Source organism: Pleuronectes platessa, chromosome 9 (genome assembly GCF_947347685.1).
Source record: "Pleuronectes platessa chromosome 9, fPlePla1.1, whole genome shotgun sequence".
NCBI classification, from domain to species: domain Eukaryota; kingdom Metazoa; phylum Chordata; class Actinopteri; order Pleuronectiformes; family Pleuronectidae; genus Pleuronectes; species Pleuronectes platessa.
Genome location: NC_070634.1, coordinates 4,291,459 through 4,297,540, shown reverse-complemented (window position 1 = coordinate 4,297,540; position 6,082 = coordinate 4,291,459).

The window sequence follows — 6,082 nt, the reverse complement described above, 5'->3', positions numbered from 1 at the left end:
GCCGCGGTGTGGCCATTCTCCGTAGGCGCCTTCCTCTGCCTCCGAGGGACAACAACCCGAGGTGAGGGAGAAGTTGGTCGAGCAGAGATGTCCCGGGAAGAAGCTGTCAGCGACGCTGCCACCAGCATTTGTTTGGCCTCGCGTAGCCGTCTTTAATCAAGAAGTAGTTGAAACTTACTCGTGGCTCAGACGCGATGAATTAAACGCTTTGGGTGCGCAGCTCCTCCAGGATGTGGTGCGCGCCGAGAGGCCCGCGGGAGTTGTGGCGCAGACGCTTGACGTCCGATTCACACGTAGTGGATCTCGAAGGACCGAGCCGAAATTTCGGAAATAAAGCGAACTTCTTCGGAGGAGGAATCACTCGGATTGAGAGAGACAACGACCCACAGAGGAACGACGGTCACTTGGTCAACCGCTGAGACGCTGAAGCAACAGGTAGCAATACTGCAGCAGCAGTGCGAGCAAGAGGGGTTGATGTGAAATGTCTCTCTGGTTAAATAGACCACCTGATAAGGTGGGTGTGTATTATAGATGGTTGTGGAGATTGAGGTATTTCACATGATGCATGTAATATGATTGGCGCAGCGCAGCTCGAGTTGTCTGCCAGAACTAGCTCGCCGGCGTCGCCATATATACAGTATATCGCTTTAGAATTTTTTTGTTAAAAGCTACAACCTGTGTGGTATGTGTTTGTAATGATAACTGTTCGAAATGTTGTGGTAATGCAGAGTTTGTCAAATAATATTAATATTATAATAATACAATCAATGTGAAAACGACATCAAAACAACATCTTTTGAACCTGTTCTTCGTACAGTGATTGAGATAAAGTATCCATACCTTGAAAATGTGTCCCTTTCTAAAGACATTTATTTGCATGGGACCCGATATGCAGTGGGTATGATTATATCAGTTGGACACTGCAGTAGACTGCCAGATTTCTACAAAATTGTAACCATCATTGTCAACCCTGAAAAGGTGTCCTTTGTTGGCACAAAGCTCACATCTTGGTACCTGGAACACTATAGGTCTTTTGAGGTTGTGGAGGACATCTATGCAGAGACTGGGATTTTTGATCCGGAGGCTCTCAACAACCATCACCCATTGACAGCATATAGAGTCGGAGGGACAGTGTTGGTGACTCCAAAAGTGTGCCTGCTTCATTGACTGGGAACATAATGGTAACTAAGCTCTGATTACACTTCATAGAAAAAAGATGTTGCTCTTACTGTCATTTTCACTCTTTATTTCAGTCTCTCAATTAGCATTTACAGTATTTTGCATAATGTGATGGCCCTCCTTCTCTGTATGGGAGCTCTATCTAATATGATTTATTGTAACCTAAATACTCTATGTCTTCTTTTATTCTTTTCTCATCTAACACAGGGTTTGTTGCTGCTGGTGAAAGTCTCCCCAAGAATGTCTCGCAAAGTGGTGGTTCCCTGAAGTACCTGGATCTGTGGAAGATTTGCTAAATATTCTACGGGAAAATCTTGAACTTCAAGGCAGCTTTACACTGCAGTTTGAAGACCCAGACTTTAATAATGCTCTTTGTAATTTGGCTGATATCAGCGAGTTGCCACCTGATCGTGTCATCTTGCACATCCTTTGGGATGAACCACATGAACTTGCTGTACAAGAGTCAGACTCTGTTGATTCAGGGTCCCTGGACACATGCAGTGTATCCTCCAGGGAGTCAGTTCAAAGTACGTCAACTTTTCTCAAGAACGTTCTGAGAAGCATATCCGAGTGGCCCTCCCCATTTCCTATTCCAGCCTTCTCCTATGATGTGGAATTGAAGCTGCGCAAAGGCAATGAAGAATTCAAAAAGACCAAGAAAGGTATCAACATGACAAGAGACATGAGGATGGACATTTTGGGCAAGATTGCTCAGTCAGTGTTTGAAGTCAAAGCCTATTCTGATCAAGACCAGATTGAGTCAGTTGCATTTGCTCTCATCAGTAAGCATCCCTGCCTTCAAGAACCCGGCAATGGACCAAGGTATGATGGATGGAAAATAAGCATAACATATAAACTTGGGAACTATAGGTCCAAGCTACGTCAGGCAGGCTGTATAGAAGTTAGCATTAACCGTAAAAAAGGCAGAGATGAAGAGAATGATGCAAGTCCTTCTCTGAAGAGACCAAAGCGGGGGAGATCAACCATGTCCCTGACCATCCAGATAACCACAGTGATGACTCACTGGAGGACGAAAGACTGGCTTTGGTTGAGGAGTTAAAGAAGAAGAATAAGAACGTTTCACTTATAAATCAATTGATGGAGCTGACTTTTTCCCTGAGGCGCAAGGAGATTGTGGAGATGGAGCCCATGGTGTCAGAGTTTCAGGAGCGGTGGCCTGCTCTGTTTTGCGAAGCAGAGGTAAGCAGCTGAATAAACTACATATTATATACAAAAAAAATAATGCAGTAGTTAACTTCCATTATTGTTTTCTTTTTTTTCTTTTTTTAACAGTTAAAGGGAGAGTTTTATCGCATCACCAACAAGAACCTGATAGACAGCTTCAGAGCAGCCATTCATCAACACAGCCCGAGGCTCCTCAGACTGTATCGGGCAAGGAGGACAGCTTTTCCGCCAGAAATGGACATCCTTCTAAACCAGGGGTGTTCAAACTTTTTATCCCGAGGGCCACATACAGAAAAAAATTTGAAGGTCTGGGCCACTCACAACGCCACGCCCCCCTGCCCTGGAGCGGACCGTTGACAGTGCGCCTCAATTGCGTCGCTCAGGGCAGGGGGCGTGGCCATAGATATATATAAAGGCTAGATGTCTCGTCCGCATTGCCGGTCAATGGAGTCGAACATCCGCACATGGCGGCCATCTTGCCACAGGCAGCTCGCTCACCCATAACATTGTGTTGGTAGTGGTACATGTACTTTTTAAATAACTATAACTTGCTCAATTTCCCCCCGATTTTTAAACGGTTTGGTTTGTTATAAGCGCTGGAGACACTGCATACTTATTAATAATTATGTTATGTTCTAAAAAATAGAATAATGTTCTAAAAAATAGGTACAAGATTTCCCTTTACAAATATACATCAACAAATGCTGCATGTTGAAATCCCCACCCTTTACAGAGATGTATACTTATGAATAATTATAATTATAACCATGGGTTTTCATATGAAATTAACATTAAACAGAACTGATCGGGGCAATAAATACACACATGCTTGGTGTGTATTTAAGGTTTTTATGTTAAATCAATATATAGGCTACAAAACTTAACATACAGAATGGCAACATGAGATATATGTATACTTTTATAATAGGAATATTACTAATATGATAAAATAAATTATTACATGTTTAGTTTAAACAAGTAATAATTCAAATTATTGTATTATATTAGTAACATTCTTTTTATAAAAGTGACATTTATTTGCAGTAAAAAAAGTTGTAAGATTTCCATTTACAAATATACATAAAGAAATGCTTCCAGTTGAAAATCCCCACCCTTTACAGAGATGTATACTTATGAATAATTATAATTATAACCATGGGTTTTCTTATGAAAATAACATTAAACAGAACAGATAGGGGCATAAATACACACATGCACAAGGTTTTTATGTTAAATCAATATATAGGATGCTAAAACTCAACATACAGAATGGCAACATGAGATCTATGTATACTTTTATAATAGGAATATTACTAATATATTAAAGTAATTTGAATTATTACCTGTTTAGTTTAAACAGGTAATAATTCAAATTATTGTATTATATTAGTAATATTCCTATTATAAAAGTGACATTTATTTGGAGTAAAAAAAGGTGCAAGATTTCCATTTACAAATATACATAAAGAAATGCTGCATGTTGAAAATCCCCACCCTCTAGAGAGAACTAGACTACTGTGGATGTATACACATGGAGGACAGACATAAAAAATGACCCAAACAACAGTGAAATCAGTACAAATCTATAATATTTACTAACCTCTTAAGAGGCTGGTGAGATTCGCCTAAAACGCTGATATGATACGATAATGGTGATTCTTAGGTGAGTCGCATCGACTTTGTGAACGTTATTTTTTCTATTCCGGTCTGGCTGAGACGTTGATTGTACCGGCTGTGGTGATCTGATCTTGAAATGGTTTACATCAGTGGAATCAGAAGAATCTTAGTTCTCTAACGATATGTTGCTTTAGTACCTAGCTGTACATCTGTAAATAACAATGTTTGACGCTGATCGGTAAAACAGCGCAGGGAACCAAAAGTGTGGTGCAAAGATCAGTTCTGTAAAACCGTGGTAACATTTGGTTAATGCCCTTTGAAAAGGACTGTTTTATTGAGCTTCTGTCGCATGTTGTTGCTCTGTAAGCTCAGTGTAGTAATTTTAGCAATGTGGTGTAGCCTAAGCTTAAAAAACGAATGAAAGCAGCATATGGTGGTGGCTGTCTATGCCATACTGCGTGTCGCCGATGTGCTCCCCAAGCACAAATACATCCTCTGACCCGATCCTCTTCCGTACAATGTACATGACCTCCAGCAGTTTGATGGGCTGTGATCGTCCGAAACTCGATGATGCCTAGCGAATGACCCACTCTGCTGCCCTGACGACCCTCACTGTGCCCTCTGATGGAATCACCAGGCCTCCATTGTTTCTTAGAGACAACAGGTGGTAGCTCTGGTCCTTGATGGCAGATGCAGCGTCTGTCACCAGGCTGGCACGGCAGACATCACAGGACAGCTTCTTCAGAGCCCGTCGCACAACAAATCCTGAAATTTGAGTTTGTATAATAATATCATAACTTATAATAATAATAAATAATAAGCATTGGGAAATAAAGGGGACATTTCTCTTTTTGGACTATCGTCAGATTGTTTTCCCACAGATTTGACTATTGGCTCTATCGGTTATAGGCAAAATCGACATTCAGTCAGCCTTTACTTGAAATGTACACAAGAGCGTTGTCCACAAGACCATCGAAGCGGATGGGAAGGTAGCTGTGGTCATGTACTAGGGCAGGAATGTCAGCAAACGGAGATGGAAGATCTTCTCCTCCTGCTGCAAAGGACATATCTACAGCTGATAGGTTTGTAGAGGTGTCGATGACCGCTGGTAGGGACTCTGTCTCATCCTGCGCTGTCACATTGCCTCGGCATGGTTTAACAACTCCACACCGGGCCATCAGCTTTCTAAAGATTTACTTGAACTGGCTGGCATTAGGGTTGTTATTCCAGCCACCTTAAAAAAAACACAAGATATACAAGTATATTACACAGATATATGCTTTAAAATGTTTGATGCTTAAAAAAAAAGACAAATTAGAACTAGCCACCCCTGAATTATCTTTCCAAATAAATTAAGTTGAATGACATTATAAAACAATTCCGAAAAAAACAAACCATATGGACCAACCAACTGAAAACAATACAAGCTTTGTGTCACCAAGGGTTGCAGTAGGTAAATATAAATTATGAACCCTACCGGATGCTCTGATGGAGTTAAAGAGAAGTTCCAAGTGGTCCTTGCTGAATCTGTAGGTCCAGACATATTGCTGTCCTTCAATCAGCACAGGAACCATCGACAGCAACGTGTCAATGTTTATGATGTAGCCCAGGACAGAGAGGAACCTTCAAAAGCAAATATTGTATTACTATGATGATTCTGCCAAAACAGGACACAAGAAAGCAGGGATGCAAACTAACAGTATAGGCTGAAAATAGTGAATGCTCCCAGTGCAGCACTTTTCAGGGCAGACACAAATCAACATTTCAAACAATTCACTTCATTGCCATTGGGGGGGGGGGGGGGGGGGTAAAACTGACTAGTTTGCATCCCTGACCTTAAAGTATAATCAGTGTGAGGTTTAGGATCCTTAAAATTACTTTTAGGACACTAAACCTTCTTGAATCAATTCACCTAACATGCAGACCATGCAACACCTACCGTTATGACACCGATATATGGGGGAAAAAAACTGAATACAAGAGAATTGGAACACAGACAAATTTGCAGGCAGCAAACACATTGGAGCAAGATAGTATCATATAAATTATATAAAATACGTACCACTTTATGAACTTGACGCAGACAGAAAAGAGCATCTCA